The sequence below is a fragment of the Sciurus vulgaris genome (genome assembly GCF_902686455.1).
Source record: "Sciurus vulgaris genome assembly, chromosome: 1".
Classification (NCBI taxonomy): Eukaryota; Metazoa; Chordata; class Mammalia; order Rodentia; family Sciuridae; genus Sciurus; species Sciurus vulgaris.
Window position 1 is genome coordinate 44,716,072 of NC_136461.1, and position 15,326 is coordinate 44,731,397.

Sequence of the window (15,326 nt, forward strand, 5' to 3'; positions counted from 1 at the left end):
GATTTCAGTCTATCTGGTTTTCCAAGGGGGAAAAAAAGCCAAACATAAATACATGCCAAAGTAGAGAAGCAGTACGCTTTAGTGAAAAGAAGGTATTGTTTATCCCATGTGGAATATCAGGAATGGTGGACTAGGCACAGGCTCTTCCTGCTTGGTTGATTTTTCCCTGCTGGACGTCCACAGTCCTCTATGTATTGGTTGAAATTCTTGCATTTTAATCCCTGGATTTAATAGTCTGTGTATGGGAACATCTCCCCAGTAGACAATGATAGAATTGAGGACAAGAACTTTATGAAACGTTTTATTCTGGTTTTTATTTCCATTTTATTCTTTTTTTTGGTTAAGTTTTTTTTTTTTATTGTAAACAAATGAGATACATGTTGTTTCTCTGTTTGTACATGGAGTAAAGGCATACCATTTGTGTAATCATAAATTTACATAGGGTAATGTTGTTTGATTCATTCTGTTATTTTTCCCCTTCCCCCCTCCCCGCTCACCACTCTTTTCCCTGTATACAGTCCTTCCTTCTTCCATTCTTGTCCCCCTCCCTAACCCTAACCCTAACCCTAACCCTAATCCTAACCCTAACCCTAACACTAACCCCTCCCACCCCCCATTATGTGTCATCATCCACTTATCAGCGAGATCACTCGTCCTTTGGTTTTTTGAGATTGGCTTATCTCACTTAGCATGATATTCTCCAATTTCATCCATTTGCCTGCAAATGCCATAATTTTATCATTCTTTATGGCTGAGTAATATCCATTGTATATACATGCCACAGTTTCTTTATCCATTCATCAACTGAAGGGCATCTAGGTTGGTTCCACGATCTGGTTATGGGGAATTGAGCAGCTATGAACATTGATGTGGCTGTATCTCTGTAGTATGCTGATTTTAAGTCCTTGTATGCTGATTTTAAGTCCTTTGGGTACAGGCCAAGGAGTGGGATAGCTGGGTCAAATGGTGGTTCCATTCCATTCCAAGTTTTCTAAGGAATCTCCACACTGCTTTCCAGAGTGGGTGCACTAATTTGCAACCCCACCAGCAATGTATGAGAGTACCTTTCTCCCCACATCCTCGCCAACACCTATTATTGCTTGTGTTCTTGATAATCGCCATTCTAATTGGGGTGAGATGGAATCTTAGGGTAGTTTTGATTTGCATTTCTCTTATTACTAGAGATGTTGAACATTTTTCATATATCTGTTGATTGCTTGTACATCTTCTTCGGTGAAGTGTCTGTTCATTTCCTTTGCCCATTTGTTGATTGGATTATTTGTATTCTTGGTGTAGAGTTTTTTGGGTTCTTTATATATTCTGGAGACTAGTGCTCTATCTGAAGTATGAGTGGCAAAGATTTTCTCCCACTCTGTAGGCTCTCTCTTCACATTACTGATAGTTTCCTTTGCTGAGAGAAAGCTTTTTAGTTTGAATCTATCCCAGTTGTTGATTCTTGCTTTTATTTCTTGTGCTATGGGAGTCCTGTTAAGGAAGTCTGACCTAGGCCGACATGTTGAAGACTTGGACCTACTTTTTCTTCTATAAGATGAAGGGTCTCTAGTCTGATTCCGAGGTCCTTGATCCATTTTGAGTTGAGTTTTTGCAGGGTGAGAGATAGGGGTTTAATTTCATTCTGTTGTATATGGATTTCCAGTTTTGCCAGCACCATTTGTTGAAGAGGCTATCTTTTCTCCATTGCATATTTTTGGCCCCTTTGTCTAGTATGAGAAAATCATATTTATTTGGGTTTGTGTCCATGTCCTCTATTCTGTACCATCAATCTACCTGTCTGTTTTGGTATCGGTACCATGCTGTTTTTGTTACTATTGCTTTGTAGTATAGTTGAACATCTGGTATTGCAATACCTCCTGCTTTGCTCTTTCTACTGAATCAGGAGGACATACATAACTTAAATAGATCAATTTCAAGTAATGAAATAGAAGAGGTCATCAAAAGCCTACCAACAAAGAAAAGTCTGGGACCAGATGGGTTCTCAGCCGAGTTCTACAAAACCTTTAAAGAAGAGCTCATTCCAATACTCCTCAAAGTATTCCATGAAATAGAAGAGGAAGGAACCCTCCCAAACTCATTTTATGAAGCCAATATCACCCTGATACCTAAACCACACAGAGACACATCGAGGAAAGAAAATTTCAGAACAATATCCTTAATGAACATCAATGCAAAAATTCTCAACAAAATGTTAGCAAATCACATACAAAAACGTATTAAAAAGATAGTGCACCATGATCAAGTGGGTTTTATCCCAGGGATGCAAGGTTGGTTCAACATCAGGAAATCAATAAATGTCATTCACCATATCAACAGACTTAGAGTTAAGAATCACATGATTAGTTTGATAGATGCAGAAAAAGCATTTGATAAAATACAGCATCCCCTCATGCTCAAAACACTAGAAAAAATAGGTATAGTGGGAACATTCCTTAACATTGTAATGGCCATCTATGCTAAGCCCATGGCCAATATCATTCTAAATGGTGAAAAACTGAAAGCACTCTCCCTAAAAAGTGGAACAAGGCAGGGATGCCCTCTTTCACCACTTCTATTCAACATCGTCCTTGAAACTCCAGCCAGAGCAATTAGACAAACCAAAGAAATTAAAAGGATACGAATTGGAAAAGAAGAACTCAAACTATCCCTGTTCACTGATGACATGATTATATATTTTGAGGAACCCAGAAATTCCACCAGAAAACTTTTAGAACTCATAAGTGAATTCAGTAAAGTAGCAGGTTACAAGATCAATGCTCATAAATCCAATGCATTTGTATACATAAGTGATGAATCTTCAGAAAAAGAAGTTAGGAAACCTACCCCATTCACAATAGCATCGAAAAAAATAAAATACTTGGGAATTAATCTCACAAAAAAGGTGAAAGACCTCTACAATGACAACTACAGAACACTGAAGAAAGAAATTAAAGAAAATTTTAGAAGATGGAAAGATCTTCCATGTTCTTGGATAGGCAGAATTAATATTGTCAAAATGGCCCATACTACCAAAAGTGCTATACAGATTCAATGCAATTCCAATTAAAATCCCAATGATGTACCTTACAGAAATAGGGCAAGCAATCATGAAATTCATCTGGAAGACTAAGAAACCCAGAATAGCTAAAGCAATCCATTTTATTCTTATAAGATATCGACATGCTTCATATCTTAGTCTTGGAGAGTCATATGGCAAACTAGTAGACAAAGATCCTAAGAAGTCCTGCAGCAAAGAGATTTGTTTAGCTGCAGCTCAAGTAGGATTTCCCCATTTTATGTGATTACAGAACCCTCTTTCTGAGAATACTTATTGATATCTTGTACATTTAATGTCCCAGAAAACAAACCTTGGAAAATAGACTTTTTTCCTGACCTTCTTGAATGTTCTCTCCTTGCTGTAAGGGGAATAGGTGAATAGTGGGGTTCACTATTTTTAAAAGTATATTTTCCTCATATCAATCTCTAAAAGAAGTATAGTGTATAGAAAGGAGCAAACAGAAGTATTGAAGAAAACTGCTCTCTCCATCAGAAAATGCAGTAGACACTGCTGTCTTTGAGGTGACCACCCTTGTTCTAAGGGTGTGGGGGGAGCTGTTGAGGGTGTGGGGAAATCCTGAACCCAAATTCACTCTTCACTTTGAGTTCTCATTAGAACCTAATTCTGTTCCTTCAAATGCATGGACTTCTTTGTCCACTGCTCCCATTGAAGCTCATAAATCCAAATGGCAGCTGTGATATTTAGAAATACAGAGTTCAGGGGATACTTCATCAACAGATTTCTCCAGGCTAAAGGCAACCAGGGTTGAGCTGTGTGTGTCATGAACGGTAGGGCTGTCCAGGGAAAGAGTCCTTTGTAGGGAGTTTAATCCCTTTTTAATTTTTGGTTTTAAAGAGTGGAATCTTTCAGTAGCAGGAGCCTTGCCATCAAAGTCCACCTGCTTTTTGTATCTCACAGTTCCTCAGGGAATGAAGCAAATGCAGATGATCTGGGGAAGAAGAGGAGGAGTGAGGCCAAGTTATTAGCAGAACTGCTCTCCAGAAAATGCATTATGCAGGGAGTTTATCTTTTTATAACCATTTCAGTGTCTCTTGCCCCATGAAATGACTCTTGAAAAGTCTCTTTTTCTACAGCTATAAATGGTTCTACTATGATCCTCAGGAAAATACTCATAAAACACACTCAGGTCAGGAATTCAGTGTTATTTGTCTCCTGAGTCCCAGTACACTACACATACAGGCACGTACCTATATTGAATACCAAGGCATTTGGAAGTAGTGCACCCCGATATTTTCAGTACTTAAAATGCCTGCTGAAGCAAAGTGACAAAGATATTTTTATACCTTAAAGCTGGGTTTTCTTTTTCATTTTATTTACTATACTTTGAGTCAGTTTCTAAATCAAAAACAAAAAGTTTAACTTAAAAATATTGCCAGTAACATTTTGATAGAAAACATACCATGACTGAAGACCCACTTGGATCAGCCTTATGCTTTTATTTTAGTAAATTCTTATAATCCTCTATAAGGTGATTTTAATTCCTGTTTTACATAGAAGAATGAAAAAGTCAGAGGCTGAGAGATCACAGAACTATGAAATGGTAGAGCCAGTACTTGAAACCAGGTGTGCAACATCTTCAAGGATGGGATATGATCAGGATCCTGGAGGAGTGAGACAATTTCAGGTCAAGTTACCTGTGAGACAGCATCTACATAAAGATTGGGAGGACATGACTCTGGAGTCAGCATGGGAAGGCTTTACCAAAGAACATCAGAACAGGGAGGAGTGTGAATACAGTCACACCTCCCAGAACTGTTAATGAAGACTGTTGATGCAACCTTAACACCATCTGTCTACCACTGGAGCATGTTCATCAAGGGGTGGAATGGCACAGCAAGAGATGGAGGAAGAGGCAGGATCTGTGCAATACAGGTCCTCAAGGGGCATGCTAATTGGGTCTGTTTTTATTTCAAGGCCAAGAACATGATGGTAAGTTGGACTAGGTGGTGCCAGTGGGCAGATTTGTGATATATTGTTTTTATCTAATGGGTAGAATTTGTAAATGTGGGAGCTGATAGGGAGGCCTTATTCTAGAATAAGGATCTGGTCTCTGATGATGACATCATTCCTGAGATGGAGAAGAAAGGAAGAAGCAGGGGGTTTAGGGGAAGGAATCAAAAGTTCTGTTTGAATTAGCCAGTATACAGTTTAAAAAAAACAAAAAGCAAAACAGAAACCACTAGATACTTTTCTCCAAGAGCAATTTGTTGTAGACACATGATCCCAAAGGTCCATTATAACAGTTGTATTTTAACCTTCCAATGCACTACACACTTTTGTTTTCTTGGACCCTGTAATGGTCAGCTTTTTGTTGCTGGGACAAAAATACCTTAGAGGAAGAAGGATTTATTATGACTAATGATTTCAGAGGTCTCTGTCCATGGTTGCCTGGTGGTACTGCTTTGAGTCCAAGGTGAGGTAGGATATCATGGCAGAAGGTTGTGGTGGGGGAAATTTGCTTAGCTCTTGGCAGCCAGGAAGGAGAGAGAGAGAGAGGGAGGAAGAGAAAGACCAGAAAAAAGATAAACCTTTCTAGAGCACACCCCCGGTGACCTACTTCCTCTACTGGGCCTATCCACCTACAGTTTCTACTACCTGCTAATCAAGCTATGAACCCTTTAATGGATTAAACATTGACGAGATCAGTGCTCTCATGATCCAATTACCTCCAAAGAGCCCACCTCTGAACATCACTGCCCTGGGATCAAGTCTTCAACACATGATCCTTTGGGAGACATTCCAAGATCCCAACCATAATAAGACTTTTCTTCCATTAAATTATAAATATTATATGACTGTATTGATATAAAGACAAATGTGATCTAAGCTAGACTCATTGTTATATGTTCATTTTTTTTTCTGATTAAAGAAAAATAGAACATTTGTAGGGTCCCTAAAACTATTGTGGGCTCTAGGTACTATGCCTGCTGTGCCTAAGGAATAGGTTGGCCCTTGAAAAGTTTTTTAAAATTTGAGCTGGGCACAGTGGTGCATGCCTGTAATCCCCGTGGCTTGGGAGGATAAGGCAGAAGGACCACGAGTTCAAACCTAGCCTCAGCAAAAGCAAGGCCCTAAGCAACTCAGTGAGAACCTTCCCTAAATAAAATACAAAATAGGGCTGGGGATGTGGCTCAGTGGTTGAGTGCCCCTGAGTTCAATCCCTGGTACTCCCCCCAAAAATCAAATCAAATCAAAATTGGAGAGTGGAAAGAAATGGAGTCTCACTCTGAGATCCAGAAGCTACTGCTACCGTCAGCTGAAGCTCATGAGCTATCCTGAGCTGTTAAAGGTGCTGGTACCCTCCACTGCTGCTGCTGAGCCGCCATGGTTCCCTGTAATGCTGTCCCAGCCTCTATTATTATTGCTGCTTACAGTGCCATCACAGAACTTGCTGGAAGCATGGCAGCTGTCATCAATCAGAAAGCATCGAAGTTGCCATTGCTAGTGAAGGAATTAGAATTCCTTTCCCATTCTTACTGCCTTGCAATATTTTTTTATTGACAGAACCTGATGGGAAGTCAGCAGGCTTGGGAGTTTGGGGCTATTTGCAGGATTCCAGTCCTAGCAGTATAGGATAACATAAAAGAGCAAATGCAGGATTGATAACCAATCTATAAATAGCCCATGTGTGTTCTGCTTGACATATTTGTGAAACATCTGAATGCCAATGTCAAGTGAGATCCCTTTGAAGGGAGTGGGGAGAAAGAAGAGTTAGACAACAAAGACCAAGAACTAAGATAACCAACACTTACATCCGTGGGAAGAAGAAACACTACAAGGAGCTTGAGAATGCAAAGGGGAAAAGTAGCCAACTCTAGAAGCTGAGAAGAGAGAACATTTCTAGAATGGGGAAATGATCAACTGTGTCAAAGCTCAAAGCTGCTGAAAGGTTGAAAATGAAAACATGAAAGATGTCCTTACATTTCACACCATAGCCATGGATGGTAACCTTGACAAGAGCAAGTTCAATCAAGGGCGGTGCCTGAGAGCCAAACAGTTCTGTTTTCTGATCTACTTCATGCAAACCCCTGTGTTATATGGATAATGCCCATGCATATCTACTGAGCAGTGGAAAAAAAGTCCAAACTCAAATTTTCAGCAAGTCCAGTTCTTTTTTTTTACTATCTCAAAACACAAATCATAAAGTAATCACTCTCCTTCTTGTATAAGCAACAACATTGAAAAATAAAAGGTTTTTCCATCCTTTCTTGCAGAAATTTTGGCCATGTGCAACTTGGACAACATGGAATTTCAAGTTAAAATATATTCTTAGATGCAGAATTCCAAGACCTCTAGGATTTCTCATTGAAAGGCAGTTTGAGTGTGTACAGATGGAAACCAGGAATAGGTATGGTCTTCTCATTACCACCTCCCCCAACACTTATTTTATCATCCTTCCCTTAAAGGAAAGGAAAGATTTGGTGTTCTGATCCCTGTTTGTTAAAGCAATGGCAGGGTATGTTAGATCACATCTGTCAGCTAAAAAATCCAAGGAAGCTGTGTGCATGCTAGTCAAGCCTGAGAAGATGAAAGGTCAAGTAATAACTGGTGAGGTGAGAGGAGCTGCAAGAGAGGAAAATGAAATTCTATTGAAAAACGAGGAGTTACCATGGAAGGCTGAGTAGCTGAGAAGGGCCCCAGGAGAATATCTTCAGCCAATTGTAAAAAGTACCTGGAATTATTAGTGGCACAGCATGATATTAAGATAAAGAGAGGAAGATTCCAAGGAAGAGTAACGTTTCGTCATCTCCAAGGACTTAAATGATCTAGATATACCAGGTCCATTCCTTCTGCCAATTTCTGAGTTTTTCTCTTCCCTGGATTTCTGTAATGACCTCCTTATTTATCTCCCTGCCTTTGGTTTACCCAATATGACTCTCTACACTATAGCCAAGATGATATCCCAAAAGCACAAATGTATTCATTTGCTTTAAACTCTTCCATGCTTCTCATCACTCTGGATGAAGTACAAATTCCTTAACAAAGCTTACCTCTCCTTACCTTCTCCACCCCACTCCTAATCTCATACACACACACACACACACACACACACACACACACACACACACACACAATTACTACCCTCTTATTCTGGATAATTTCTATCCACCCTCTTCATATTAGCTCAGGTTCACCTCCTGGGGAAAATGTCCCCTAATCTCTAACATTGGGGTGCATGTCTGCACTATGTACTGCTCTCCCTGCCTCAACATATTTCTCTATGTAGATTTTTTATTTGCTGATGTACCCACTAGACTGTGAACTCTGTGAGTTGATGTTATGCCTTATTCACTATTATAACTCTAATGGTAGCACAATGTATGACCCATTGTATCAGTTAGTATTCATGGAACAAATCAATGAATGAATGAAGGGCCCAGGAAGGATGGTGCTGGAGGCTGAGTCTGGCTTGAATGTGCATCACCCAGGGTATTCCAAGACAGTGTAGACAAGAAGGAATCCTTACAGAAAGAGCCAAGGTCAAAATCAAGACTAGTAAAGCGTTAGGGTATAAACCTAAGAATAAATTGTAGAGGAAAAAGCTGGTGAGTTCAGGGAAACCAGGAATAAGGGACCAAGAATGGTTGAAAGGAGAAGTGACTTTAGGAAGAAGGCCAGTGTGTTATTCTGCTCAGGCTGCTGTAACAAAATGCTGGAGACTGTTGACTTAAAAACAACAGAAACTTATTGCTCACCCTCATCGACATGGGAAGTCCAAAGCTCTGGTAGATTCAGTTTCTGGCAAGGACTTGCTCTCTGGTTTATAGATGGTACCTTCTCGCCTGTGCCTTTACATAGTGGAAGGGGCAAGACGAGTCTCTTATAAACCTCTTTTATAAGGACACTAATCCCATTCACTAATCTCCCCCCAAAGTCCAATTCTGTTAATACTGTATTATGGGGTTTAGGTTTCAACATATGAATTCTGGGGGTTACAACACTCAGACCACAGCAATGGAGAATCATCATTTTGGGGAACTTTTCACCAAATCTTGTGAAAGCAGAAGAGCTTAAAGCTAATCTAAGATGCCTTGTATAAGAAAGCATAATAGAGACAGCACAGGGTTCTGCCATCAGAATGCTTGTGTTTGTATTCTGGCTCCTCCATCTCTCACCAGCTGTGTGATTTTGAAGAAATTGCTAAGCTTTCTGTGTAAGTGTTTTCCTCTGAAAACAATGATACTAGTAGTGCCAACTTCTTCCATTCATTACGAGTTTTGAATGAGCCAGTCTGCTTAAAGTGTCTAGACTAGCACCTAGTGCACAGTAAGCATGTATGCCCAGTATGTGTGAGCAATTAGTAGAGGCTAACAATGCCCTGATGGTTCACGCATACTGTAGGTGTCCACTTCTCCATTTTGATGGGTTGTATTAAGAATCTTAGACTGGGCATGGTTGTGCATGCCTGTAATCCCAGTGGCTCAGGAGACTGAGGCAGGAGGATTGAGAGTTCAAAGTCAGCCTCAGCAAAAGTGAGGTGTTAAGCAACTCAGTGAGACTCTGTCTCTAAATAAAATAAAAGGACTGGAGATGCGGCTCAGTGGTTGAGTGCCCCTGAATTCAATCCCCAGTAAGCCTCCCCACCAAAATAAAGAATCTTACCAAAGTTCCCTGTGTTAGGTATATGACACAATGTATTTCAGACTGTCTTTTTCACCATACCAAGAGGCCTTTCCATGTGCAACATGCTGTTGGGCAGGTTATCTTTAGAAGTTTAAGATATGACATTGTTTAATTGTGTTTTGAAACAGCCATACAAAAATGCCAAGGTCTCCTCCTTCTTCCTTTCTCTGGATTAACTGTGGTTGGAGACAAGGAGCCTCACATCTTCTGCACTCAACTCCTATAGTTTCCCTCCTTGAAGGAGCTGAGGTCCATCCAGCAGAATCTGATGCAGTGCTGGATATTAGGTACCAGCCTGGACAGTACTGCTTCATGTCATTGAGAAGAATTTCACAACATAGCTAATGATATGGAGGTTTCCGTTTTCTATTTTTCTACAATTTATCATAGCCTGTGGAGGCTTTATTGCCACAACAGGAAATGGCAGAGTTAGGACTGATCTCCACAAGACTGGGGTGATGGGCTTCTCCCAAGCATCTGACAGTACCCAGTCCCTCCTCTGGGTGCTAAGACTCACTGTGGCTGTAGCAAAGGAGCAGAACAAGCAGAGTGGAACGCCCCAAGTGCCCTTAAGGGACACGCAGGAAGCACTGCCTCCTGCCTACAGCAGACTGTTTCTGAGTGGATGACGAACCTTAGGGAGCACCAGCCAGGACCCTCAGGCTTCCCTGCCCCTCGGGCGCATGGGTCACAGATACACCCCCACTGACCTCCACTCACACCCAGAGTCTATTGACTGGCAGCAGATCCTGACTGCCTGGGTCACCTCCCCAGAAGCCAGTCAAGCTCCAGCCAGAGATCTCTGTTCAGGAGGGTAGGTTTCTCACCTCTGAGGAGTTGCCTACTTGCCTGAGGGGAGATGGAAAATGAGGCCACAGGCCCTGTCCCTGCCAGGTAGGTGGGCATCGATTCCTAGCAAGGTCTTCCAAGTCACCCTACATGACCTGACTTCAGTCAAAGGGACACTCAAAAGCTTGTCAGCAGCTCCTTCTGCAGAGTGATCTCTCCAGGGACCATCAATAAGCAAATCTAGTGCAATCCAGGGTCATTGGTGCTGGGCCTCCTGGAGGGCCCTGCTTACTGGAGCTGCTGGTTCGGGTTAGAGATGGAGATCAGTGGCTAAGACCATTACTCTGTTGGGATAGCTTGGAAGGTGTCAGAGACCCGGGAGTGCATCGGCAGGATGAAAGCTAAAGGAGATCCTCGGGGTGTCAGAGTTTCAAGGAGTAGAGAGTGCATTCTGGAATAGGTACCTCTACCCCAATCTCACAGGATGGGAACAGGCATGCTGGGCAGACTGCAGCTCTGCACACCCCTCCCAAAATCTAATGGAAAGAGTTGGGCTGTGGGTATGTTGGGAGGACAGCAGGGCAGATTCCTTGGTAGGCCCGTGGAGGTGGGGGACATCACATTAACCGTATGGTCATCACTACTTCGGGTGGCAGGTCCCAAGGTAAGCGGTGCTTGTGACAGAGTGCAGGCCTGCTGACCCCACTAGCAACTGGTGCCTTCTGTTCCTGCTCCCTGCAACCTCAGAACCTGGAAGAGGAGAAGGTGTGGCAGTTGGGGCTTCAGGCTCCTGGAGACTGGGGTCAGGGAAGGTAAAGGGCAGGGCCCACTCATGCATGAGTACACACTGCACTGCCCAGCCTGAGTGCAGTGCCCCAGTGACATTCCATGCAGGAGAGTTCAGGGTGGCAGCGCAGCTAGGGAGGTGGTAGGTGTGCGCCCCACTGTAGAGCAAGTCTGCAAGGCTATCAGTGAATGCCACAGGATGTCGCAGATGGAGGAGGCCCGAGGGGCACAGCTGATTCCCAGGGGGATGTGGTAGAGGAGGAAGCCCTGCAAGAGTCTGCTTCGTTGCTGGGCACACCTGGAGTTGGAGGGGCCACCCCCAACCTCTGCAGCAGATGCTGCAACTTCTCCACCTCGTGGCATGTGGCCATCTGCAGGCCTAGGGGGAAACTAACACCAGTCACTTTGATCCTCGACTGCGAGCCTCCAGAACTGAGAGAAAAGCACATTTTTGTTTTTCATGTCTATCATTTCTTCCTCCTTTTTAGTTGCATTGACTGGAGTAATAAATATCAGCTCTAAAGTTATAAAACTACGAGTTACAGGTAGTGTCTGAGAGATCCTGTTGATCGTTTCCTTAGAACAGGGACTGACACTTTGGTAGAGGCAACACCTGCTCTTATCTCGTCTCTGTGCTTTTGGTCACTCTACCTTCCTTAAAGGAAGGTAATTGACATAGTTTAATAATTAACTAATTGACATAGTTTATATGATGCTGCCCTGGGTGTCTTATTTGAAAATGTCATTTGATTCTTCTAAGGCAGTTCACCCCAATGATTTCTCATCCTTCTCAATTACTTCCTTAGGCTAAAAGCAGTCCCATTTTAGAATAGGAAAACAGATTTCTACATCCATTATGATGATAGCCATTATTGATGCCTATTAGGTTTTACCGTAGGTCTGATATTCCTAAACTAAAGTTTATGAGAATTAGTATCTCAATCTCCTTTCCATGGCATGTCTGGGCTTAAAGAAATATCCATTAATTTTGTTTGCTAAGCAGTTATGTCAAAATAGTATTTAAGTCTTAACAACTGCAGACATTTAAAAAATAATGCACATAATTATATATAGCTATATTTGTATATGTATATATGTGCATATCCTTAAATAATCATACTTATATATTTGCTTCAACTGTGTATTTGGGTTCCACAGAGAAACAGAACCAACAGGGTGTGCATGTGTGTGTTTGTGTAATAAGAGTTTTATTATAAGGAATTGGTTCTATGAGACAACCAGCTTTTCTCTGCATGATATGCTGCCCAGAGTAATGGAGTCAGGCATCTATGGACTGAACCTCTGGAACCGTGAACCCCAAATAAATTTTTTCTCCTCCAAGTTGTTCTCGTCAGGTATTTGGGTCATAGCAAGGCAAAAACTGAATAAAATGGTAGCTAGTCTGCCTTAATCAGTCGACCAACTGAGGTATCCATCTCATCCAGAAACACGCTCACCAACCCACCCAGAGTAATATTTAACCAATTATCTGGGTACCTCCTGGGCAGTGATGTTGACATATATGATGAACCATCACAAAGTGCCATAACAAAACACCACAAGTGGCTTAAACCACAAAATTGCTTTTCTCTCAGTTCTGGAGGCTGGCGCTCCAGGATCAAGGTGTCCCTGGTGTTAGTTCCTCCTGAGGCCCCTCTCCTTGGCCTGCAGATGGCCACATGCTCACCTGACTCACATGATCTCTCTGCGAGTGCTCACCCCTGGTGTGCTTGTGTGTGTGTGTGTGGGGGGGGTGTCCCAGTTTTCTCTTCCTATAAGGACAATAGTCCCACAGGATTTGTGCTCAACCTATTGGCCTCATTTTAATTCAATCAGCCTTTCAAGACCTTATTTCCAAATACAATCACATTCTGAGGTACTGAGAATTAGGATTTTAACATGAATTTGGGATGGGAGAATTAAATAACCCAGAACACACAATACTGGGGTTGGTGGCCTCTTGGACAAACCTTGGTATCCTATTCAATGACGCTACCCTCACACTGAATTTTGAGCAGTACAAGCTTGACATCACATTAATGGCTAAAGACCCAATTTCAAGAAGATGTGCCATCAAGCAAAGGAATGTACCACAAATGAAAGCTGAGCATGACCTAGCGTGAACTACCACAAGCTCATATTTTGCAAAGGATCTCAACTAAATGTCAAATATCATCATGTTTCTCTGAAAACTTAGAGACCTTGAGGTGTCCTGAGACTTTGCCGTGGTGCTCCAGGGCACCTTACCACCAATGTGTGAGAACCGATTGAGGAATAACTTATGTATTTATAGAGTTTGGTGTTCTGAGTAACTGCCTGCTAAGTATTATCCATTCTATTATTTATGAGAGGAGAAAATTCAGGTTATGTATGACCCTGTGTAATTGCATTAAGGTAACACAGTAAACGCATGGTGAATTTAGGCCTACCTACCTCTAAAGCTATGTTTTTTTCACTTTATTCCTGAGGTGGGTAAAGTCAGCTAATCAGTATTCTACATCCAGTTCCTTCCACTATCCCACCTTCCTATATTGCTAAAAGCTGTAAAGTTACAAACCACATTTTCCAGAAACTTTTGCAGCTACGACGCAGGAGGCTAATAATGATTTGAGAATTAGATGTGCTCACAGGAGATTTTAAGATGGGAGTGAGGTGAAAGTCAATGTCATGCTTAACACCAGGGCATTTTTTAAAACTTTTTATTTGTTCTTTTTAGTTATATATGATAGTAGAATGTATTTTGACATATTATACATGCATGGATATAACCTCACATTCTTGTGGTTGTACCTGATCTGGAGTTACACTGGTCATGTATTCATAGATGAACATAGGAAAGTTATGTCCCACTCATTCTAATGTCTTTCTTATTCCCATCCCCTCTGTTATGGTTTGGATGTGAGGTGTCCCCCAAAAGCTCATGTGTGAGATAATGCAAGAAGGTACAGAGGAGAAATGATTGGGTTGTGAGAGTCTTAACCCAATCAGTGAATTAATCCCCTGCTAGGGATTAACTGAGTGGTAACTGAGGTTGTAGGGTGTGGTTGGAGGAGGTGGGAATTGGGGGAGTGGCTTTGGGCTGCATATTTGTATCTGGCAAGTGGAGTCTCTCTCTCTGCTTCCTGATCTCCACGTGAGCTGCTTCCCTCTGCCATATTCTTCTACTATGATGTTCTGCTCACCGAGAGCCCTGAGGAATGGACCTCGACTTCTATGGACTAAGACCTCTGAAACCATGAGCTCTCAAATAAACTTTTCTTCCTCTATAGTTTGTCTGGTCAGGTCCTTTAGTCAAGCAGTGAAAAAACTGACTAAAACACCATTTCAGTTTCCTTCATTCCCCTTTGTCTTATCCAAAGAACTTCTAATCTTTTCTCCTGCTCCTTATTGTGTGTTAGCATCCACATATCAGAGAGAACATCTGGCCTCTAATTTTGAGGGCTGGGCTTATTTCACTTAGCATGCTATTCTCCAGTTCCATCCATTTACTGGCAAATGCCATACTTTCATTCCTTTTTCTTTCCTTTTTAAAATATTTTAAATGCAGATGGACAAAAATACCTTTATTTCATTTATTTATTTTCATGTGGTGCTAAGGATTGAACCCAGTGCCTCACACATCCTAGGCAAGCACTGTATCTTTGAGTCACAACTCCAGTTCTCATTTCATTTTCTTCAAGGCTGAGTAATATTCCATTGTGTATATATACCATGCTTTCAAATTCCATTCATCTGTTGAAGGGCACCTAGGTTGGTTCCATAGCTTAGCTTTGTGAATTGAGTTGCTATAAACATTGTGGTCACATCACTATAGTATACTGATTTTAAGACTTTTAGGCATATGCCAAGGAGTTGGATAACTGTGTCAAATGGTGGTTCCATTCCAAGTTTTTTGAGAAATCTCCATACTGCTTTCAAGAGTGGTTATACCAGTTTGCAGTCCCACTAGCAATGTATGAATATACCTTTCCCTCCGCATCCTCACCAGCATTTATTAATATGTGTATCCTTGATAATTGCCATTCAGACTAGAGTGAGATGAAATCTCAAGGTA